The following is a 25,869-nucleotide window of genomic DNA, read 5'->3' on the forward strand; positions in this document are numbered from 1 at the left end:
AATCTCTTTCATGGCAACGGGGAAGAAAGGAAGCTGACTGACTTACTATGCTCCTGCTTTAGTCGTCAGACTTCAGCAAGAAAAATGAAGGAAGAGGGATGGATAGAGACAATTAGGAAGTAATTAAAGCCATGTAAACAGCGCTGTTGATAAAAATGCAGGTAAGGGAATACTTTAAAAAATTAAATGTAACAAATCATCAGGCAGAATGAAATAGATCCCCGGGCAGTGAAGAAACTTGTTAATAAACTTGCTGAACCACCAACAACCCAAAACAGTAATGGCGAGAAAGGACAAAGAAACTTTCCATTGAGTCTTAAAGTAAGCTCAGGAGAGAAAAGCTCTTTGGGTGGCTGAGCAACCTTCAGGGAAAGGGAAGCATTGAAAGAACAAGGGTGGAAGTGGCGGAGAGCTTCCCTCGCTCACTTCCCCTCTGCGGTTACGACGTCATGTTTCGAGGATGGATCGCTGTCAGAGTTAGAATGACCTGGACTACGTAAAGAAATCAATCCTGTGAGTATTTATTGAGCACCTCCCATGTCCAGGGCACCACGCCAAGTGAGAGATATAAAGATGAGCAAGACTGGTCCTGGATGTCTGGGGACACCGAACCAGAGGTGGCCCTGGTGGCTGTGAACACAGTAACACAAGGTAAAGGCAGCAGAGTTACAGAGCACAGGGACACAGGAGGGAGGTGAATTTCTACCAAGAATGTCAGAGGAGGCTTCCTGTAGGAGGTGGCATTTCAGCTGACTTGAAAGATGGATAGGAAAAATGCTTCAGGCAGGGTAATGGCATTCATGCATGCACGCATGCATCCATCCATCCATCCATCCATCCATCCATCCATCCATCCATCCGTCTATCCATCCATCCATCCATCCATCCATCCATCCATCCATCCATCCATCCATCTATTCATCTATCCACCCAATTAACAAAAAGTTACTGGGCACTTACTTTTCGTTGGGCACTGAGCTAGTTGCTGATGACAGAATTCTGAGTAAAAAGAGATAGACTTCCTAACCCCTGGGAGCTACTGGGAAGCAAATTATTAACTGACACATCAAACCCTCATATGTAAATCGCAGTGAGGGGTGGTCCAGGGTTCTGCCTGAGTTCTAACAGGAATTTCTGACCTGGCAGAGAAGTCAGGAAAGGCCTAGCTGAGGAAGTGATGGTGGAACTAAGATCTGAAGGGAGAGTCAGAGACATCTAGGCAGTGAGTGGGGACTGCAGCATTCCCAACTAAGGGAGTGCCATGCTTCCAGGTGAAAAGGAAGTGTGATGAGAAAAAGGGGCTGCAACAATCCAGGAGGCTGGAGCATGGTATGAGGGGCATAGTGTGTGGAGATGAGCCCAAAGGGGCCAGCAGGGGCATGTAGGGTCTTGAGGGATCTTGATGAGAAGCTCCTGCCCTTTAGTGTAAGAACAATGGACAGTCTTAGAAACAGTTTAATAGGTGCCATTCTATGGAGGGGAAGAAGAAGGTGGCATTTTGAGTTTAAATTTTGGAAAGATTATCTGGCTGAAGTGTAGAGACTGTATTAGGGACAGAGTAGATGAACCAGTGGTCCAGCAAGAGATATGGCAGTGGCCAGGAGAGGGAGGGTAGTACTTGGGTTGAGGAAGATGATGCTGAGATACCTAGGGGTAGGTCAACAAGACAGAAAGCTAGACTTTAGGGCTTTGGTGAGGAAGAGGGAGCTGTCATGAATACCTTTGGCTTTCAGAACTGGACAGATGGCAATGCCAATTGCCTAGATAAGGACAATGGTTCTGGGCCATAGTGGTAGAGAGAGAGGTGAGCACTGGGGATTCAGAAGTTTGGAGGTGTGGTCAGTATATGTCTACCCCAGTGAACTATAAGCCCCTCAAGGGCAGGACTCTGTCTCTTTTTACTCAAAATTGTGTCCCTGGTAACTAGTAGGGTGTCTGGCACACAGCAAGTGCTCAGCAACCCCTTGTTAAATTAATGGCCAGATAGATCGATGGATGATTTTGGTTCTGGACATGTAAAGTTTGAGCTTTTTTAAGACACCTGAGAGATGTCAGGTAAAAAGCTGGATAGGTGGACTGCACCAGGAGAGAGGTCAGGACAGGAGCTGTAGACGCATGGCCACCCAAGGAGAGTAGCTCGAGAGGGAAGATGAAAAGGCCCTGGATTCAGCCTTTAGGAATTCCAACAGGTCAGGGCCAGGTAGCAGAGGGAAGGTACACAGAGGAGAAAGAGAAAGGGCATCCAAGGTCAGAAGGAGTATTTCAAGAAGGAGAGAGTGGTCAACGGTGTCGGTTGCAAGTAAGATGAGAACTGAAGAATGTCCTTTGGATTTAGCAGCACTGAGGTCATTGGTGACCTTTGTGGGAGCTGTTTCTGTGAAGCGATGGGGTGGAAGCCAGATTGGAGGGGGTGCGCAGTGAGGAGTGGGAGGCGATGAAACAGTGACAGGGAACAGACACACAAAACTTAGGAGAAGTTCGGCACGGAGGAGGAGGAGAGAGGTGGAGCACAAGCTAAGCCAAGACAGGAATGTGCCTGGCAGGTTCGAGAAGTGACAAAGGCCCGGCACAGCTAGAATAGCGATTCTTGTGCATTTTTTTCTGCCCCAATGTCCCAGGAGAAATTCCTTCTCCTGATACCCTGATATTTAGAAATCAGAATATCAGGAGAAGGAATTGATTTCACTGGGGGCGGTGAGCTTGATTTTTGCTGATGTTAACTGGGGTAGTGGTTATGGAGCAGGCCGGGGGAAGAGGTGTCCGTAGGATACCTGGAAACACGGTTTGAGGCCGCATCGTCAAACTAGAGCCTCTCACCAAATCCGGCCCCCGACCTGTTTTTATATCGCCAGCCTATGAGCTAAGAAAGGCTTTTGAAAAAATTGAAAATTTGATTGAAAAAAATCAAAAGGAGAATAATATTTAATGACATGTAAAAAGTATATGAAGTTCAAAACTCGGTGTCCATAAATTAAGTTTTACCGGAACACGGCCTAAGTGGTTCGTGTACATACCATCTGTGGCTGCCTTGGTGCCACTAAGGCAGAATTGAGTAGCTGCACTAGACCGACTGGACTGTAGAGCCTAAAATGTTTACTATCTGACCCTTTATAGAAAAAGTTTGCCTGTCCTTGGTCAAGGGCATAGGAAAGTAATCAGGGCAACTTCCTGACAGTCAACACTATGGAAAAGAACCAAGTTAAGGGGGACCAAATTATACCGTGCATTAAGGAAAACAAGTGGCTGACCATTTGTGGGGTGCAAACGGGATAGTCTAATATCTCTGAGTCTGGGATAGACATTTGTCCCTCCTCCACCAATGTAGCTCCCTCTTGCCAACGTCATGAGCAGACCCCCACAAGGCTCAGCATAAAGGACACTTCCCTTTCCTTCCCTGACTGAGTCTCCCAGCTGTCTTAGACAGAGTTCCTTGAGCTTCTCCTTCACATCACTTATCACCAAGATAATTAAATGATTATTTGCAGAACCCTTGGTTTACTGGCTGTCTAGCTCCCCGCTGGACTGGGAGGTGCTGTGGTGTAATGACTGAGAGAGCAGGGTGCAGAGACAGGCTGCATGGTTCAGTCCTGGCTCTACCACTTACTGGCTGGGTAGCCCGTGGCTCACGTACCCTCTCCTGGCCTCAATTTCCTCAATAGGAAAATGGCAACAGTGAGAGTATACAGCATTCAGAAAGAACAGAAAATTCAATCAACGACTTAACATTCACGATGTTCTATGTTCAATTATAAATTATTATTCGTGGAAAGAACCAGAAAAATGAGAACCATGACTGAGATGGTCTATGAAAACAGACCAGAAATGACAGAAATGATGGAGTTAGCAAACAAGCAATTAAATAGAGCTATAATATTCTCAAGGAGTTAGAGGAAAACATGAACCAAATGAGAAGAGAAATTGAAATTATTTTTTAAAATCCAAACAGGACTTCTAGGACTCAAAGTACAACATCTGCAATAAAAAAAAAAAAAAAAAAAAAAAAAAAAAAATTGGATGGGGTTATTATCAATTAGACACTGCGGAAGAAAAGACCAGTAAACTTGAAGATAGGGCAATACAAATTATTCAAGCTGACACACAGAGTGGGGAGGAAACGAATTTAAATTATAGTTGGAGTTTTCAGCACTCCTTTCTCAATATTTCATAGGACAAGCAGAAAATCAATAAAAACATAGATGATTTGAACATCGCTATCAACCGACCTGACTTAAATGACATGCACTCACCAGGTACAAAATTTATATTATTTTCAAGTGCACGTGGAACATTCAACAAGATAGACCTTAAGATACACTAAATGTAAAAAACAAAGACATAAAACTTCTAAAGGAAAACTTAGAAAAAAATCTTCCCAACTCTGAGGCAGATAAAGTTTTCATAGAACAGAAAACATACTAATCATTCAAAAGTTATTAAAATTGATAAATTCTAATTCGATCAATGTTTAAAACTTCTCCACTTTAAAAGATGTCACTAAGAAAATCCAAGAGAAAACACATATATCTGATGGTACTTATGTAAAAATATAGAAAGAACTCAATAACTAAAAGGGCAAATCGCCAAAAATTTTAAACAGGCAAATTTTCCAGCCGACTCTTCAAAAAAATAAAATGTATAAATGGTCAATAAGCACATGAAAAGGTGTTCAGCATCTTTAATCATCAGGGAAAAGTGACTATATACTTACTAAAATTTAAAAGACTGACCTTGCCAAGTGTTGGTGAGAATGTGAAACTTTCATACATTGTTGGCGGCGGCGGGGGGGGGGGGGGGGTTATAAGACAGTAATCACTTTGGAAAAACAATCTGTCAGTTTCAAACAAAATTAAACATACACTTCTTACCATAGGACCTTGAAATTTCACTCCTAGGTATACACCCAAGAGAAATGAAAACGTGTCCACATAAAGACTTGTGTATGAAGACTTAGAGCCAAGAACACGATAGCCAAAAACTGAACACAACTCCAGTGTCCATCAACAGGTAAATGGGTAAACAGGTCGTGTTATAGACACGTGCCACTTAACAACAGGGATACTTGGGAGAAATGCGTCATTAGGCAATGTTGTGGTCATGCAAACATCGTAAAGCACACTTACATAAACCTAGATGGTACGGCCTACTACACACCTAGGCTCTATGGTATAGCTTATCGCTCCTGGGCTACAAGCCTGTACGGCACGTTGCTGCACAAAACAACACGAAATGAAAACAAGAGCGAGAGAATACGATGCGATCGAGAGACACAAACATGAGACGTGTGAGGCTGCTGCCTGTATAACGTGGCATACCGTCTTACCAAAAACCCTCTTTTAGAAGTAGAAATAAACTCTAAAATAACAATAAAAAGTAAACATATAAAAACTGACAACGTGGTCATTATCAGGTGCCACGTACTGTACATAACTTTACGTGCTGTGTCTTTAAACAACTGGCAGCGCACCAGGTTTGTTTACACCAGCATCACCATGAATGTGTGATTAAGGTGTTGCACTATGACATCGTGCCAGCTACGATGTCCCTAGTCAGCGGGAATTGTTCAGCTCCACTATAATGTTATAAAACCTCCACTGTATATGTGGTCTGTCGTTGGCCAAAACATCATGATGAAGCACATGACTGTCTATCTATCAAATGGAGTAGTAGTCAGCAACCAAAAATAATGAACTATTGAGACACATAATAAGGAGGAATCTCTAAAACACTGTGCTGAGCAAAAAGGAGCCAGATACAAAAGAATACTTCTGTGATTTCATTTATGAGGAGTTCAAGAACAGGCAAAATTAATCTATAATAATAGAAATTCAGTGAGTAGTTGCCTAGGTCAGGGTGTGCAGGGATCGACTGCAAAGGGGCACAGAAGGACTTTTGGGGTGATGGAGAAGTTCTATATCTTGGTTGTAGTAGTGGTTACATGGGTGTATATATTTGTCATAATTCAGACTGAAAACTTAAAACCGGTACATTTTATTGTGTGTATATATATATATTATATATATCATATGTATATTATGTGTATATATATATATATATCTATATCTCTATTAAGTCAACATTTTAAAAGAGGTCTTTGATCTTCAGGAGACTATGATTAAAAGTACAGAGGAATCCCTATAATTGCGCACGAGCCACTCATTTATGCCTTGCACACCCAGGTGTCACAGAGATCTGAGGAGAGGGAAATTGGTGAGGGACTATTCGGCACACATGTCAGAGGGAAATTATCCAGGAGCTGAAGGGAAAGGGAGAATTTGAGGCATGGAGAGAAGGCTTCGGGTCTCCAAGGACACATTCAGCACCAGAAGTGGAAATGTGGATGGCCTGCCTGGGAGCCATGCAAAATTCAGATGACGTTAGATGTAAAAATACAGTCTAGGGTCTTGGGAGCAAGGTAATGGGCATTCTCGTGAGTCCTGAGTAGGGCAATGGCGGTGTGGCAGTGTGGTCTGTGGGTGGGGAATCCAAGGCCAGGAATCCATGAAGGAGGCTCTTGCAAGTGCATAGGCACAGACTGATGGGGACCTGCTCTAGTGAGGTGACCTGGGATATGAAGGGAGGAGTAGAGCCAAGAACATTCTGATGAACACAAGCCATTGGGAGATGCTGACTCTGAACCTCAGAGAGGCGGCCAATCCCGGCGGAAGGAGCTTGGATTCTGAAGTCCACAGCCTTAGTTCCAAGCCTGGCTCCACCTCAAATTTGGGCAAATTTTAAAGCACCCCAAACCTTGCGAGAGGGCATAATAATTCTCAACTTGCAGGGTTACTGAGAGGATTAGAGGTGCAGAAGGTGGAACAAAGCAGATAATAAATGATAGACATAATTAGTCCTGTGATTGGTCAGAGATTTCTGAGGCTACAACATGAGGTGTCTGTTCCTTCTGGGTCTCGGGGATGGAGACACAACTACACTGGATAAGTGAAAAGAAAAAACTAACATACACATAAACATACAGGTATACACATCAAGGACCTGCAACATTGGGTATACATATCATTCATCTATATGCTGTGTGTGGTCCACAAAAAGAGTGGGGTGGGTTCCTCTCATTAGATAACAAAGGGTCAAGGGGCCTGATTATGGAAATTTGGGTCAAAGGGTTCATAATTTGAAATTCCTCTATTGGGAAAAGGATGACTTTTTAATTTGCAAATTGACCGAGAGTAGCCTACTTAGCCCAACATCTCTGTCATTAAGTGGCCCTCTTGACGCTTTGACGCAGGTAACTGTGGCTCTGAGGGAATCCTAGGAGACCACTGTTCCAGAATCTCATCCCCCTGTGTTGGGGCTGTCAGGCAATCACAAACTTAATATAGTTGCTCAGATCTAGGGAAGATTATTTTCTCTATATCGGAAGAGACGGAGACAGGCGTTTACTAAGCATCTACTGTTTGCAAGACAGGCGCTGTGCTAGAGCTTTTACCTGGATTCACTTACTCAACAATTATGAGTTTAAACAGGCACTGTGCAAGATACTGCAGATGCACTGGGGTCAGGGAGGCATAAGTAAACAGATCACAACCACAGAGTGACAAGTACCACCCGAGAGCGGGTCATGGCAGATTGCCAGTACCTAACCCAGCCTTAGCGGGAGAACGATGTGTACGATGTGTATGTATGAGTGAAACACCCAGGCGGAGGAAGGAGAGACTGAGAGTCGTCCATTAGGGGAGTTGCCAGCAGTTCCTAAGTTTGGAGCGGAAAAAGTCTGTAGCACTAAGCCAGCGCTGGTCATGAAGGATTCGTATGCCTGGAACAGAGTTACCAGATTGAGCAAATGAAAACACAGGATGCTTAACCTGAAGAACACTACCTCAGCCAGGTGATCAAGGTCAACTTCACCAATGATAAGTCACGTGGACAATACCCTTATGACAGAATGAGAATAACACTTGATCTCCATGATCCTCCCCCCCAAAAAACATGTTACCCCTGTTTAATCATGAGAAAAACATCAGATAGACCCAAACTGAGAGATGTTCTACAAAATGTCTGGCCAGGACTCCTCAAAACTGTCAAGATCATCGAAAACAAGGAATAACTGACAAACTGTCACAACCAGAAGGAGCCTAAGGGGTCATGTCAACTAAATGTGATGTGCTGTCCTGGATGGGATCCTGGAACAGAAAAGGACATTAGGTAAAAACTAAGAGAAAGCTAATAAAGCCGGACTTTAGTTAATGATCATATAGCAACATTAGTTTATTAATTGTGACCATGGTATCATACTGACATAAGGTATTATTTACTGTAATTCTGTACTAACTTTATAATTTTAGTACAAGTACATCCCACGAAATATGTGGAGCATAATTACACTAAAAAAGTCATTGTTGTTTGTCTGAAATTCAGATTTTACTGGGCTTCCTGGAGACTCTTGATCAAAAAGGAGTCTACCTTGAAAATGGTTAAGGGAGGCAGTGAGGGGCTCCTGAAGGATCATGGGCAGGAAGCACACAATTCATGATGCACAACTTAACGCAGTAGATATGCAGCGAAGAAACGGAGGCTCCCTGATTTCACCAGAGTACCCAGCTAGCTTAGTGGGGAGTCAGGACCTGAACACAGGTCTGTCTCGCCCAAGCCCAGGTCTATCCATTGCATTCAGATGCCTCACAGAACTTGTCCTAGAAACAACCACAAGAACTTACTCATGCTGGCAAAGAATAAAGGAGGATCAGGAGCAGACATGATGTTAAAAGAAGACTCCAGCAAAAGCAGGTGAGTATTTCCAAGCACCAAAACTCAAGGCCCCCACCCAATACGAGGTCATGTTTCCTGCTGAGTACCAGCTCCCCACCAATGTCCTCCTCCCCCTCTCTGCCTCTCACCACCACAGCCTAATCAGACACACTCAGAGTCATGAACAGGAAAGTTGGAAGGGACCTTCAGAGACATTCATCCGACATCCCCCTTTGAGTAGGACTCCCATCCACAGTTGGCCCCACAGATGTCACCTCCTTGGTCTAGCTCATAACTATTAGCTCCGGCTTATGGAAGTCTTTCCCTATCTTTAATTCCTACTTGGATCTGCTTAGGTGTCAGAAAGCTGCTTACTGAGCTAATCAGAGCTATGCGTTAAGTAAGAGCCGATGGTCTCTAAGCGAGGGCCCCAAAGGCTCTTCCGAGTGGAAAGGGAAACTCTGTAATGTGTCTTCCAGCTGCTCAGGATCTTTCTGTTTTGCCTCCTCCCCCATCTTGTTCCAAACACGTGCTGCTGTTTTATACCTGGGTTCCACAGAGATGAGGTTAAGCGACCACATTTAGATGAGCACAGCCAAAGGTCACTTTAGTTTATTTTAGGAGCACATGAGAAAAGGCAGAGGGGCAACAGAAGGCTGATGTGTACGCTGCCAGCAGAATCTCCTACAAGAAATTACCGAGGCCAGCCAGCTGCTCCAGGCCCCCGCCGGGCTGCTGCTCCTCCTCTCCTGTCTCTCAGGGGACGCCATCCCCCTGTGCCTTCCCAGCACTGGAAGACAGAAAGGGCAAAGCTCCTGGCTTGCTGCATGGCTACCTCCAACACCCCCACCCCCATGAAACCACCGACACACAGGTCCCTGCCAGGGGCGAGGGTAGCAGGAAGTGTCCGGCAATCCTCTTTTCTCCAGAAATGGGATTGGAAATGGGGTAATCGTCTAAATGGGCAGTCCTGATGAGTCGATAAACATAACTCCCATTTTTATTATGGTGATAAGGCTGCCTGAGCGAGCGTAATCCCTCTCCCGGGCTCCGAGAGATTGCCAGGCAGCCGGCCACCGCCCCGCCCGCCACCACGGCTGCATTAGTCTGATGGGAAGAGGCACTGAGCTCTGGACAAACTGCATTTCATAATGGCATTTAAAAGCATGGATCCTGGTGTCATGCCAGGGTCCAGCACACCGCCGACCGAGCTCCTTGTCCCCTTGCCACAGCTCCTCTCCCCCAAATGCAAATGGGGCATAGATGGTCCAAATACAGGGCTGCCTTCAGTCACGTAAAGCGAAAAAGGTCTAGGAAAGACGCCATTTTAAAATGGCTCATGGAAACACGGTATAATGGGAAAACCTCTGGGTTCTAGCCCCAGCCGACCGACTAACTCTGGAGGGCCCAGTTTCCTAAAGTGCATTATGGATTGGTAAGGTCTTTTTCTGCTCTCTGTGTGGAAGACCAACAGATCCTGACTCTCGCAGCCAGCCAGGAATCCCACCCTTACAGAGTAATTCCTTTGTGTTTTAAAGGCTACTTTATCAGCTACACCTCCCTACCGAATTGCAATCTTCATTTTATTAATGAACATGTTATGGGAGAGGATGACCTAGAGTAGCTGGAAGCGAGGCCCTGAGGGAACAGGACAGGCAGGGGAGGGGTGGCCTTGTGTACCAGAAAGATGCAAAGGGTTCCGGAAGGAAGGGAGAAAAACACCGGCAGCCCATCGTCTGGGGCCCGCCGTGTGGGCAAAGTCCACACTGAGAGCGGATGAGGCCCAGACGGGTGGACCGCAGATTGGGGCAGCTGGTTCAGAACGGTTCGCGGCCCTGTGTGCCCTTTCGGCTCCTGCGTGGAGGCTCCACCTTTCCCATCACTCGTTTATTTACTCAAGCACTGGTTAGCCAGGAGGTACAGCAAAATTAAGAGCTGATGTAGATTCAGAAGCTGGGCCCTAGCTGCAGTGTCAACATTTACTTGTCACATGAAACTGAATAAGGCATGTCACCAGCCCAAGCCAGCAAAATAAGGCGAGTGCCTGCCTTGTGCACTGCATGGGCGGGCTTGCTGCCTTGCACGCCTCCAGGGGGTGCCATTCCTGTGGGAATCCACATGAGCGGTGCTAGCCAGAGCTGGGCAATGCGCATCTGGCACAGCCAGATCCAGCCCTGTCGTGGTTACAAACGTCGAATGACATAAGATACGTTAGCTGTGAACACCACTAACACGAGAGTATTACTATATTGGTCACGTCCTAGAAAGGGATGCTACATCCACAATATGCACTTACAAAAAGCTAAAATCCAGTGGCGTGGAGCTTTGCATTCTATCCAACTTGACCACGGTGGGACGGGGGAGCAGCTCATCGTATCACCCTAGCGCTGTCATTGTGGTTCAGACTGCGAGAACCAGAGGAAAAGGTAAGCACAGCAGGAGGTGTGGCCCCAAGCCCAGGGTGAGGCAAATACCCTTCATGGCGAGTCGCCCTGGTCCCGAGACCACTCTGCCCTCCACGCTTGGCCCCTCTCACAATGCCCCTCGTTAGAAGACACTCACAGGGTCTCAGTTAAGACAGGCCACCACGACAGGCTCCTCAAATCAGAACAGTAAGACGGGAGTCAGACATGTTTAGCCCAAAAGGGGGTCCCCTGGATTTCACACCCCTCACCCACAAACTCACCATCAACTCAGGACAGCAGCTCCCTAAGAGCGCCTTTTCTTCTCAAACTTCCATGGGCCACTTTCGCCTGGGAGAAGAGAAGGACCCCCAGATTCGCGACTGTGCCACACTGCCCACTACCCCACCGATTCCGAACCCTTCTCACTCTTTCTGTGTATCAGCCACGTTGAGGTCAGGCAGGTTAGAAATGCTAAAATTGTGTGAAGCCCCTCGATCCACTACTGCCCTCCTCTGGAAGGGCGGGGGCGGAGGGAGAGGAAAGGGGAGATACCGAAAGCACTCGCCCCATCTCTCTGTCTCTCCTTGCACTGCCGCTCTTCTGGTCATTTCGTCAGATGCCTCCTAATGCGACTCCCTGGTTCCGAGACCCTTTGCCCTCCATGTTGTACCCCTATCAGAGCCACTGCTTTAAAATGCCCTTGGACTGTCACAGACTTGTGTCACAGGCTGCGCAGCGCCCTCGTGCCCGGACGATATCTCAGCCATAAGCTAGTTCCCAGCCTCACTCTGGCGACCTCCTCCCACGTAGCTCATGTTGCAGTCTCGTGGGGTGGCCCTATGCATTCCTGAATGACTGTGGTGCCTTCATTCATCCGACGCACAATTAAACGAGAGTGTAAGGTGTGCCAGGCAGTGGCTGGGCCAAGGCAATGGGAATGGCAGCAGCAACAGAAGAGGATTCAGGCAGAGGGAGCTGCCTGGGCCTGGGGCCCCTGAGAAGCAGAAAGGAGGTGGCTGCCACTGCGGACAGAGTGGGGAGTGCTGGGGAAGTCGCCAGGGGTCAGATTACGAGGGGTCTTGCAGGCTCTGCTGTGGATACGGCTCTTGATCCAAAGAGAAATGAGTAAGCATGAAGAGATTTTCAGCAGGGGACGAGGGTAGTTTGGGGAACTTGGGACACCATCAGATTAGCTTTTTGAAGTGCTCACTCCAGCTGCTATGAGGGGAAGGGACTGGGGGGCCCAGAGTGGATGTGGGGGCCCAGCGAAGAGGAAATCGTATCCGTCTCAAGCAAGAGATGTAAGTATAAACTTGGACTGGGGAGCTGGGAGTGGAGAGTGAGTCAAGCAAATCAATTTTCCAAACCAGAGTTTACCAAACCAGATGGAGGGGCGGGGCCCTCTGAAGAGATAGAACACTGGAAGACGACCAGCTTTGGGTGAAAAGCTCCGGAGATGAGTTTGGGCCATAATGGGTTTAGGGAGCCTCCAAGGCCTCCGAGAGTGATAAATGGGTCTTGGATGAAGACATACACTTTAAGATATTTTGGGGAATGTATTTCTCTTTTTTAAAAAATGTATGTGTAAGGTGCTTGACAGGTAAAGAAATGAGTAAGCTCTGTCCTCGAAGAGTTTCTAGCATTTTTTCACATGCGATATCGGAAAGAGAATCAAAGCCTGAGCCCTCAAGGAGGTTATAATCTCAAGAAAACGCAGGACGAACATAGATGAAAAGTTAACTATCATTATTCAGAGCCACCCTATCCTGTCCACTGCCTTTTTTCACCTAGGAAAATGTACCCTTTCTCCAAGGATACACAGCCCCTCAGTGGGTCATATGACTTGGCTGGATTTAAACCCATCCATGTCCCCTGCCCTGGCCAGATGTCCTTGTATGAGACACACCCTGCACGCATATACATGACACCATGAACAGGCCTTGTTCACGGGGAGGGACCAATCTAGGATGGGTGAGCCAGGGAACAGGTGGGATGGACTGGGTATGGAATGAAGAAACACCTGCCAAGAAGGCCAGAGGCAAGCCCAGCAACAAATCATGTCTGACCAAGGTGAAAGGCACACCTGAGGAAATGAGATTGGGAGGTTTGGTTGGAGAGTGATTAGGGAAGACCCCAAACACCAGGCTAAGGAATTTACACTGGACCCTGTAAAAGCTAAGCATTGCCTAGAGACATACCCTCTGTGGTGGTTAATTTTATGTGTCAACTTGAACGGGCCTCGAGGCGCCCAGATTAAACATGGTTTCCAGATATGTTTGTGAGGGTGTTTCCAGATGAGATTAGCATTTGAATCATTGAACTCAGTTAAGTAGGCTGCCCTCCCTGTGCAGGTAGGCATCATTCAATCCATTGAGCACCTGAACAGAGCAAAAGGTGAAGGAAGAAAGAATTTGTCCCCTTTTTCCTGCCTCATTACCTAAACTAGTACACCTGATCTCATCCTCTCCTGCCCTTGGACTGGGGTTGACATCATCAGCTTCCCTGACGCTCAGGCCTTCAGCTGCAGACTAAATTACACCCCTGGTTTTCCTGGGCCTCCAGCAGGCACAAATTGTGGGGGAAATATTAGAGAGAGAAGAGAAGAGAAGAGAAGAGAAGAGAAGAGAAGAGAAGAGAAGAGAAGAGAAGAGAAGAGAAGAGAAGAGAAGAGAAGAGAAGAGAAGAGAAGAGAAGAGAAGAGAAGAGAAGAGAAGAGAAAGATAAGGAGGTAGGTAGGTAGGTAGACAGATAGACAGGTATCATATTGATTCTGTTTCTCTGGAGAATCCCAACGATTACACTTTCTTCCCAAAGCGCTGCCACAGAGAGCTGGCTCCCCGCCGTAGTGCTCACCGAAGAGCCCCTTGAAGGTCCGTAAAGGACATCGTTGGGCAAGAAAATGAGTATCTTTGTACTGACATGAAACCCCAAATAATAACATCTAATCTCTTGCATTTGAGCTTGCCAAAAAAAATATATTTTATACCCAATATATTTGTATAATAGTCTCATTTGATTAATAGGATGAAAAAACAAAACAGTAAAGGGTCTTGGCAAATATCAAAAAGAAAATCCACAACGGCAAAGCCGAGACCAGGACCTGGGTCTCTCTGAATCCAGGGCTCAGGGCACGTGGCCTTCCTGCGCTTGCCTCAGCAGGGTCTGTCTTCCACCAGCCACCATACTGCCTACTTGAGTCTGCCAGCCCTGGGTCCTTTCCAAGAAAAGACACAGCTTCTAAACAGGCACTAATGACATTGATTACGCGAAGCCGGAGGCAGGGGATTCGGGATCGTCTCCTTAAAGCGCTTGCTCAGCCAGCACCGTGCTATCGCCCCTGCCACCTTTCGACCCAGGAAAGGAAAGACATGGTAGGCACTTCATCGACATGAAAGGGGAAATAATTCCCTGGGGATTCTTCAGTCGCGTTTTCCCAGGTTGTCAAATGCCAGCAGCAAGCCCGTCTGGCTGCATGGTTAGCCGGGCTCCGTCTTTGTCGTGTTGTGCAGATTGCCACAGTCTTTGTTCCCTACCCCCCAACCCCGGCCCCGACTGGACAAAAACATATCACCTTTGAGCTTCCTGGTGTATCATTCAAAGGATTTTTTTCGACTTGGACTTCATAATATAGTATTCTCTTCCTATCACAAGCCATATTTTTTTTTCCTCCAAGAAAGCACATAAAAAATTATTTTTAGCACCATACTAGAAGTTATGTGACCAAAATACAATTAAAAAAAAAAAAACAACTAAATGTAAGACCTTCCAACACGTCGTGCAAGGCATAAAAAACACGCTGCTCAAAAGCTGATTTTCAGCTATCATATGTACATTCCTCCCCCCTCCTTTTTTTCTGCTTCGCCCTTTTGTTACTAAGGAAATTGGAATGAAAGGAGATGTGTCTCTTTTTCTCAAAGACCCATCTCTTGCCGCTGAGTTTCTCCACACCTGAATTCACACATCTCCCACACCATGACGGTTACCGCCATGGTAACCACTGATGACATCATAAACACAATGTGAGAGCAGAAGAAACGAGAGCTCCTCGAGACCCTGTTGGATGTGAATGCCCTGTATGATGTTAGGGACCCAGAGAAACAAAGGGAATTCTGTCCTGAGATTTTAGCAGAAAAGTGATTCTTGAAATCTATTCATGTATTTCAGTATTTATTGGATTTTGAAGCTTCTTGCACCCAGGAGCCTGTGAACATGGTCGAAGGGCTGTGACATTGCTAAAATGGCACCACAGGACCTGTATCTGAAAGCAAACTAGTGGGACCAGTGGATTTCAGTTCCAAAGACATAAACTCTTAACAACAGTCAGATCTCACAGGTATTTCAGATGGTCGGAAGAGGGGTCTTGGAATGGCTCCATGGTTTTACAGAAAACAATGTGTTCCTGGCAAGTCTTTTTCTCTTTCTACCTTTTCTGGCCCAAAATAAATGCCCAAAGCTGCAAGCCAAGGTTAATAGCTATTAATAACTCTGTGGACAGCAGCCAATAGAACAGTGGACACACCAGGAGTATGAGACATGCACGCCGCGTGCATTTCAGAGAGGGGGAGTGCTTTGCGGTAAGACAGTGGTGAGATGTGAGATGAATGTTAATATCCACTCCTCACGGGCGTTTTTCTCTGCAAACGGCCCTAGCTTTGGGACTTAAAATTTTATTCCAAATTCTATTAGGCAAATCCGGGCTCTCAAAACATCAATTTAAAGTTGGAGACATCAAAGTGCATTACAGGGATACCTTGTTTTATCAGGCTTTGCTTTATCACACGTCTCAGAAATTACATTTTATACAAATTGAAGGTTTGTGGCAATCCTGCATCGAGCAGGTCTGTTGGCATCATTTTTCCAATAGCATTTATCATTTCATGTCTCTGTGTCACATTTTGGTAACTCTTGCATTATTTCAAACTTTTCCATTATTATTATGTTTGTTATGGTGATTTGTGGTCAATAGTCTTTGATGATACTGTTGTATTGGTTTTGGGGCCCCACAAACGCACCCAGATAAGAGAGCAAACTTAATCAATCAATGTTGCGTGTGTTCTGACTGCTCTACTGAGAAGATTTTCTCCCATTTCTCTCCCCTACCTTGGGCCTCCCTATTCCCTGAGACATGACAGTATTGAAATTAGGCCAGTGAATCACTTTACAATGGCCTCCGAGTGCTCAAGTGAAAGGAAGAGTTGCACGTCTCTCCCTTTAATTCAAAAGCTAGAAATGATTAGGCTTAGTGAGGAAGGCATATCGAAACCCAAGATAAGACAAAAGCTAGGCCTCCTGCACCAAATAGCCCTTTTGTGAATGCAAAAGAAAAGTTCTTGAAGAAAATTAAAAGTGCTACTCCAGTGAAACCCACAAATGAGAAGAAAGCGATATGGAGAAAGTTCTAGTGGTCTGGATAGAAGATTAAACCAGCCACAACGTTCCCTTAAACCAAAGCCTAATCTAGAACAAGACCTTACATCTCTTCGATTCTATGAAGGCCAAGAGAGGTGAAGGGGCTGCAGAAGAAAAGCTGGAAGCCACGGAAGCTGGTCCGTGAGGTTTAAGGAAAGACGCTATCTCCACAACACAAAAGTGCACGGTGAAGCAGCGAGCGCTGAGGAGAGGCTACAGCACGTTAACCAGAAGACGTAGCTAAGATAATGAACGCAGGCGGCTGCACCAAATGACAGTTTTCAGCATAGACGAAACAGCTTTATATCAGAAGATGCCATCTAGGGCTTTCACAGCTAGAGAGGAGAAGCCAGTGGCTGGCTTCAAAGCGTCAAAGGACAGGCTAACTCTCTTGCTAGGGGCTTATGCAGCTGGTTACTTTAAATTGAAGCCAAAGCTCATTTACCATTCCAAAAATCCCAGGGCCCTTAAGAATTACATTAAATCTATGCTGTCTGTGCTCTATAAATGAAACAACAAAGCTTGGATGACAGCACATATGTTTACGACACAGTTTACTGAATATTTTAAGTCTACCGTTGAGACCTACTCCTCAGAAAAAAAAAAACTCCTTTCAAAATGTTACTGCACATTGGCAATGCACCTGGTCACCCAAGAGCCCTGATGGAGATGGACAATGAGATTTATGTGGTTTTCATGCCTACTAACACATCCATTCACAGCCCATGGGCCAAGGAATAATTTCAACTTTCAAGTCTTATTATTTAAGAAATACATATTGTAAGGCTATAGCTGTCATAGATAGTGATTCCTCTGATGCATCTGGGCAAAGTGAGTGAAAACCTTCTGGAAAGGATTCACCATCCTAGATGCCATTAAGGACATTCATGATTCATGGGAAGAAGCCAAAATATCAACATTAACAAGGAGTATGGAAAAAGTTGATGCCAACCCTCATGGATGACGTTGATGATTTCAAGACTTCAGTGGAGGGACTGACTGCAGATGTGGGAATAGCAAGAGAACTAGAATTACAAATACAGCCTGAAGATGTGATGAATTTCTGCAACCTCATGATAAGACTTTAATGGGTAAAGAATCACTCCTTAGGGGTGAGAAAAGAAAGTGATTTCTTGAGATGGAAACTACCCCTGGTAAAGATGCTATGAAGATTGTTGAAATGACAATAAAGGATTTAGAATATTCCATAAACCTAGTTGATAAAGCAGGCACAGAGTTGGAGAGGACCGACACCAATTTTGAAAGCAGTCTTACTGTGGGTTAAAATGCTAGCAAACGGTATCGCACGCTACAAAAAAAATCTTTGTCAGAGGAAGAGTTGGTCAATGTGGCAAACTTCACTGTGGTCTTATTTTAAGATACTGCCACAGCGAGGAACCACCACACTGCTCAACGCGGAGGGAAGGCCCTCCGCCAGCAAAAAGATTACAACCTGCCGAAAGTTCAGATGATGGTTAGCATTTTTCAGCAATATATTCTTTTTAAAGTATGTATGTACATTTTTTTAGACATAACACTATTGCATGTTTAATGGACTATAGTATAGTGTATGCATCTTTTCAATGCACCAGAAAACCAAAAAACTCATGTTATTCGCTTTCTTGCAATTGTCACTTTACTGTGGTGATCTGGAACTGAACCTGCAGTATTGCTGAGGTCCACCTCTCTTCACGAAAACCACCGCAGCTTCTCCCCTACATCTCCTCTCACAAGATGCTGTTGTAAAATTCAGGCTGCCTTAATCTCTGTGATCTAAAAAAAGGAAGGGAGAGAGAGAGAGAGAGAGAGAGAGAGAAGGAAGGAAGGAAGGAAGGAAGGAAGGAAGGAAGGAAGGAAGGAAGGAAGGAAGGAAGGAAGGCTGGCTGGCTTCCCAGGATTAATCTTTGTATTCTCATTTTTTCCCCCAAATTTGGAGATAAAATTTGTCGCAAAAACTAATTCTGACCATTATTCTAGCAAGCAGAATGTTAGAAGCATAGGGCTCTAGTAGAGGGCTATACAGAATTTTGCATAAACAAAATAACAGAACTATGGTTTCCTCTTGAAACACAGGAAATTAAACTTCACCAATGTGTTTGCTGACCAAGTAAGCGGATGAGTGAGTGAACATTTCAGGGCTCCTTCACTTACCACACTCTTTGATGTCCTTAAACTTTTACTTGAATTTTTAAACTATGTTAATTCGTTTTGTTTGTCTATCTTGGGTTGTCAGTTTTGGCCAAAAAAAAAAAACGGGCAAAATTAATTTAATCAACTTTAATTTCAAAAATGTGCCACTCCAAATTTCTAAAAAGTAGAATTCTAAAAATGACTGTTAAAACTTCAGGGAGTCTTCAAATGGCTGTTCCTGATTTATCATGGGCTCACCATGACACCTAGGGAGAAAGCGCTTTTGCTCACGAAGGGATAACCTTTTCATTAAGACCGGAGCCCCTTACTCAACTCCACTGACAAGTCAACAAGTGGTCAAATGGGTCTGAGTTCCCACAATGGGCAAGAAACGCAGCTAAATATTTTGGGGATAAAAAAATGTGAGTCCATGGTTCTTAAGGGGCTTGTTAAGGGAGATAGAACCCCTCAGACATGTGGCGTCCATCGGTTACCATCTGTACATGCTTCGAAAGTTCTAAGGAGCAGGAGACCACTTCTGAGTAGGGAAACCATCGCTGCCTCATAAACATATAACAGTTAAACTGAGAGGATTCAGCAAGAATCAGTGAAGAGACATAACATGTGCAATGATCCAGAGCAAGAAATGTAGTTAGAATAATGAGCAGAGAACTAGCCTTGCTGCTGGTCTGTTGTGGCCAGGGCACAGAGCAGAAAAAGGGCCTTGCAGGTCACAGTCATGTACCTAGAGTGGATAATCTGGTCAACCTACAATTCCAGGATCTGCGTAGGAGTCAGAGAGAAGGAAAGGGGTGTCCAGCGCTAACAGCGGCTGTTCGAAAGGAGACATCCACAGTTTAAAAGAGAGACATAGTCACTGTTCAACTTTGTCCTGTCGACCCAGAGAGAGTGTTGCGGGACCTCCACAGGTGCAGCGGCTTTCACCCGGTAGTGTTTCAAAGGCATCGCTCTGCTTCTGACACTATACCAATCATGACATTTTAGAATACACTGGCTGCTGCTTCTGGAATGGCCCCAACCCAAAGACAGATTGTTAGGAACCATTTTATTGCCAACCTCAAATCTTCAGGTCTTCAGAAAATTTGGGGACACCTGGCAAGGTCTTCTGTCTCCAAAGTAATGATGAGAAGAACTCTGGGCTACAATTCAAGGGAGTGGGTGCTGGCCGATCTTGGCCTGGACATGAACTCCCTGTGGACTTTGGATAAGCCTCTTCTTCTCTCAGGGCCCAATTTCATTTGTAAAATTAAGAGACTGGACAAAATACTTACTTCTATGTTTTGCATTCTGTGAGTCGGGATCAAGAGGCTATCCTAAGTTCATGAAGCTACATAAAGGTGAGAGCCTGGACCAGAGACTGTCTCCTGACCCAGTAAGCCAGTGTTCTTTCTACACTGCTGGGCTACATGAGCGAGAGGTGTTAACTGCAAAAACTAACATTCATTGAGTGGCTACTGCGTGCCACTGTGTCTATCCTATATCTAGTTAGTCCTCATACCAATCACTTGAGTTACAGAAATTTCAAACCCCTTCGCAGACAGGAATCAAACACAGAAAGATGAAGTCATTTACCCATGATCGCAAAATTAGTAAATGCAAAGCCAGGATTTAAAGTCAGACAGTCCAGTTCCAGGACCCATTGTCTTCTACTCTCTACACTATACAGCAAAATAAGAAGCAGCAGCAGAGTGACATAAGGGACATGGGATCCTAAAATAGAAAACATGGCAGTCTTCCAGTGGTGAATTCACGGTGCAAGTATGAGAGCGTTCAGAAGAAATTCTTGGTCAGTGCCGCTTGCCTGCATACCTCCCCTTTCTGTCCTCACGAATGAGCATGTAAATAGTCCCCGGGGCTCATCTATGATCCAGTGGCTTAAACTGTGGTCTGAATGGGATATGGAAAATGATCGCACAGAAAATCAGGAGACAGTGGCCTCCTGGCTGACTCCCCCAGCTCATAAGACAAGGAAAACCAAAACCACCACAGATTATTTTTACTACAAAATAAACCCAAGGAGAGCGTCCTCTCGAAATCTTCAGGGAGCCATGCTGACGTCAGCACTAGGCAGACAGGCACACACTCGGGCTTATCCAGTGGAACACATCTCAGATTCATGGCTGTGTCAAGCCAAACATTATTGTAAATAAAACAAAGGAGAGAGCATTTACAAACTCTAATTCTATACTCTTTTACTTATGACATCTAAGGTCTCTATTCCAGGATATTTATGAGTTATTTTTTAGCAGATTTTCCTATTGCTAATAAGAGATGTGTTAGTATCGTTGCTAGAACCTTAGAAGAAGGCTGGTAATCTTACTTCTAGTCCAGCACTTTTCACCAACTAGCCACTTGACCTTGGCTGGTCATTTGACTTTCCCAAGCCTGGTTCCTCATCCGTAATGAGAGGGCTGATCTTCTCAGAGTTCCATAGTTCTGTGAGCCAGCCAAGGACCAAGAGCCCTTGAATCGTGTGTTTTGCTAGACAGATTCACAGAACAAAATTGTTATCCATGGGGATTAAATTCAAATAAGAAACAAGAGGCAATGAATGCTCTTTGAAAGAGGAATTAAGTTCAGATAAAACTCTGCGCTTCTATCTGAGTCTGGAAGCTGGACTTGGCACTGACCGGCTGCCAAGTCTCGGGGGCTCCTCAATCTGTCTACACAGCAGGGAGAGTGAAGGCTCCTTCCCTGGGGGGACATTTGCATGAAGTAAAGGCGCTGCAATCCTCAGTGACCTCCCTGGAGGGAAGGTTTGCCTCCTTCTCAGGGAGAGCTTCAGCAGCACAGATAGTAGAGTAAATGAGGTAATGAGCTGGGTAGACATGGCCGAGAGGAAAGTCAGATATGAGACCACTGAACCTTTGTAGGGTGGGGACAGGATCCCTCTCATCACGCTTCATGATTCTGCCTCATCAGACTAAGGGGGTCTGCCCATAGTTCTGCCAGAAAAACCCTCTGCTGCATTCTTACTGGCAACACACCTGGATGATCTCTGGCTGTTTCTTCCTATCCTTCCCATCCTAGATTATATTTACCAAAATTTGTATTCCTCTGAGCCTATGGTAGCAGATTAGCTTTATTCAGAGTTCAGTATTATATTCAACGCATGGAGTTATACTTAATTCCTAAAAAAAACAAAAAACAAAAAAAAACTTCACATTTCCAACTGTCCAAGAGTAAAAGGTGTTACCCCTGTTCATTAATGTACTTTTCCTAGACATAAAAAAAGAAGAGAGAGAAGAGAGAGGGTCAGCATTTAGTGCATCGTGGCAAGGTTCCTGCAGGTGATAAGATGGGTAATGGATGGCCTGGTTTCTCCCACTAAAATGTAAAGCTCATGAGGGCAGCAGTTTTATAGCTGCTGCACAGACCCAGCAACTAGAACAGCTCCTGGCACATAGCAGGTGCTCAGTATACGGAAAGAATGGATAGACTATGACTCAAAAATTCTAGGATCCTCTGATTCTTTGGCCTCTGTCCATCGTACTCTCTCCTAAAGTCTCTTGCTCTCATCCCATCTCCACATTTATCTGGTCTCGGGGGCTCCCACACTGGTGAGTGGGCTGCTTTAGTTCTTGATAAGATTAATTTTAAAATAATAAGAGCTATCACTTGTTGAACGTTTAAATATATTAATCACTATGCCAGGTACTTTAAATGTATCATCTTTTTTCATCCACAAAACAACGCAAGGAGGTCATATTATTGCTTCCCAACAGGTGAGAAAACTGAGGCAGAGAGAGTACATGTCTTGCCCAAGACTATGCTACTCACCAGGCAGGTGATGGGCTTAGCTTCGAACTCAGGCGGCGTGGCTCCAGAGGTAATGGCCTAAACCCAGACTGCTGTGTGAGCTTCAGCCCTGTTTGTAACTGGCACATTCGCTACAGATCCCTCGACCAGGAAAGGAAACCCAGGTCTGCAGACCACCAGAAACATCGGGTGCACTTCATGCTCCCTCAGGTTCTCCAAGGCCCTACTGGCTTCCTCTGTTCGTTTAATCTGAGTCACTGCAGAGCAGTCTTCAAACGGAAGAACTGTAAGTGACAGCATAAAGTCTATTCAAGACCAGGTACTAAAATTTGTACCGGTCCAGACGACACAGCGGTCTCCCAGATAAAGGGAATTCAGTAGAGTTAGATATATATGTACATTTTCATCATCACTGTATACCAACACTTATTATGCTTGGCCTGTAATGATTATCCAAAAATTGTTTGTTGAATTAATAAATAATTTGTTAATAAACTAATAAGTAACTTAATAGAAAATTCAAGCTAAAACCCTATTTGTATTAGACAACAGGACATCATTATTCTTTTGAAATATGTATCTTCAGTGTCTGCCATGTTCCTAGCACTATACTGACCACTGTAGGAGACAAAGGGAAACTATTAATAGAGACCCTACAGTCTGGAATTACGGTTGAAGTGGAAAACAAGATTAAAAAGCTGGAAACAACTAGACTGCAACATATTCTAACTTCATAAAAGCATCTGACCCTATCCTGTGTCTCAAGATAATCAGATGTGTTCTTCTAGATTTTTTCTATCCATGTAAAATAATCCAAGTTAGGTAAAATTGTCAAATCCATTTTTTTTAGAGATGGGAATATGAAGCACAGAAAAGTTAAGTCATTTGCCCATAATGACACATGTAGAAAATGTCATGCCAGGATTTGATGGCGGTGTGATCCTAGAACCCGTTTCTTAACCTCTATTCTCCATACTACTTGGTATAATAATGGTGACATAAGGATATGAGAGGACAGAGCGACATCACAAATATATTGCGTATGTAGGTGTGGCTTCTGTTTCGTTTCTCTGTATGTGTGTTATCATAAGTGAGATCATACACTACGTACTGTTTTGTGAACTGCTTTTTCATACAACCTATGTCTTGAAGATATTTCTATGCAATTGCAGAATACATCAGCCTTATTTGTTTGTAGTAGCATTGTAGTCCACAATATGGATATTCACTTAACTTTCTTCCTAGTCATAGAAAATTAAGGTTGTTCCCAGTTTTCAGTTACGATGCTTCAGTTAACCTAAGTGGCTGTATGCATGTGCATGAATATTTCTGCAGTATAGATTCTTAGTAGTGAAATTGTTTGGTCAAGGTAAATCCACATTTTCTCAGCGGATTTATAATAGGATTTTTGCCACCTTAGCTAAGGGCACAGTTAAGGCCGCTAGGCTGATGTAGACACTGGAGACAGGCATTGTAGATAGGGATTCACATACTTCATACTTATACACAGTACCTCACACTTTTCCAGGAGACTTCCCATATATTATCTCATTTATCTTTACAATAAGTTATAAAGAATACTATTCTTATTTTACAGATAAAGAAACAGACCTTGCAAAATTAAGAAACCTATCCAGGGCCACTCCATGAATTAAAATCAAAACTAGAACTAGAAAAAAAAAAAAACTCACTTGTAATTTAGGGCTGTTTCCTTTAAAACCATACTGGTATAATTAAATTGTGCATAATAAAATGTTTGGTTCGTGCTCAGCTGTTAACAAATTCATGTATGTGAGTTTTAAAAGTGGACATGAGCATAGTTAGGCATTGCAAGCTTTAAGGACAGAAATATATAAGAGAGGATGGGAGCTCAAAAATACTATGGTCTTATAATCCTAGAGAAGTAAAAAATAAAATAAAATGAAGAGAAGAGCTCTTTACTGATCCAATAGGAATATAAAGCGGGGGGAAAGTCCAGAAAGGGTGCTGGAAGAGTCCAAGAAAAACTGCAAAAAGAGAAGTCCTCAGAATATATCCACTGTCTTGTGGAAGCCAAAGTAACCCAGACTCAACCTTCACACCTAAGAATAGTATTCATCCTAGAAGTTTCTTCTCTAAGCTGAAGGGTGGAAATGGCAATTACTTGATTATAGAGAATTCCAAGTTGAATTCTTCTCAAAGATAATTTACTCCAAGTAAAAGATTTTACTGTTAAATATTATCTATGATTGAACAATAGGTCTCATTAGGTAAGAGAATTTTGAAGAGAAATGAGTAAGCTTCTCTGCAGAAATGAATACAAAAATCTGTTCTTGATCATCTTGATCAGGGTAATGACAGAAAGAGTAGGAAACCTATAATGATGTTTTAATAAACTTACTCGGTCAGATGCTCTAACATTTACATATAAGTTTTAACTAAGGATTCTGTAAGAACTTATGCTATCTCATCTTGACAGCCATAAAAGACAGATTGCCCCTATCTCAACTTGGCTGGCACATGATTTATCTGTAAATTGTTACTCTCTTCCAGTTCTGACTGTATAAATTGCAGATGAGATAAATTAGAGGATCAAAGATAAGGACTCATGCTGAATAGTGTCTTAGAAGATGGCTGTCTATCAATTCCAACAAAAGCTTTTGAAAACATGTAAGCTCTACTACCAGTCAATGGTTAGAAGAAAATTTAAATTAAAAAAAAATAATAAAAAGAGGAACTGTCTCCCTTCATGACATATATTTTCTGAAAACCACATGGTTCCTAAGGAGAAGGTCTTGGACTACGAAACATAGTTGGCAAGAGACTGCACCCTATTACTGCATACCACTGGGACTTTGGGCTAGAATTTACAATTTTGGCTTTAAGCAGGACACTCAGTGTCCCTGTACAAAAGATTGGCTGTGAACTTTGCCAAGGACTTATTCACATTTCAGCTGACCAAAATTTTTGACAATCATCTGACTTCCAAACCACTTATTCTGAGGTCTTCTGCGGCAGACCCTGGGAAGCAAAAGCTTTCATTTTCACTTAGATATCTCCTGTGACTGGCTCCAGCAGAGTCTCTTCTCTCTCTAGGGACTCTTGATAAATACGTCGCTTGTAAGGAGACTAAGCGAGGGGTGCAATCTGTGACAGGAAGGATAGAAACTATGACACCTCCATAGGACTCCCAACAGATGCTCACTGCACAGAGGGCTTGAAGGAACTATGAGATTGTTGTTGCTGTGGCAACCATACATGCCTAAATGAACAACGAAATTAATAGTCCTAACAGGCTTTGATGGCGTCAACAGGATGACAACATTTCCCCTACTTGGGCTGTGTACACTCAGTAGTGATCCTACTTAAATATAGTTTTAATGCAGAGAAAAACAGTGTCCAATAATAGCAAATAAACAGAATCACCATCATACACTCGTCATGTAAACCTCTGCAAGCCAAG

The 25,869-nt window shown here is 44.1% G+C and overlaps 1 protein-coding gene and 1 pseudogene across 6 annotated transcripts in view; one reads left to right on the forward strand and one right to left on the reverse strand.

Moving 5' to 3' along the window:
- Positions 1-25,869, reverse strand: part of CES5A (carboxylesterase 5A) — a 225,524-nt gene that overhangs the window by 138,274 nt on the left and 61,381 nt on the right. The gene's annotated exons all lie outside the window — the stretch shown is intronic.
- On the forward strand, positions 16,272-18,045 carry LOC118611336 (annotated as a pseudogene).

Source organism: Rousettus aegyptiacus, unplaced genomic scaffold (assembly GCF_014176215.1).
Source record: "Rousettus aegyptiacus isolate mRouAeg1 unplaced genomic scaffold, mRouAeg1.p scaffold_m13_p_14, whole genome shotgun sequence".
Taxonomy (NCBI): domain Eukaryota; kingdom Metazoa; phylum Chordata; class Mammalia; order Chiroptera; family Pteropodidae; genus Rousettus; species Rousettus aegyptiacus.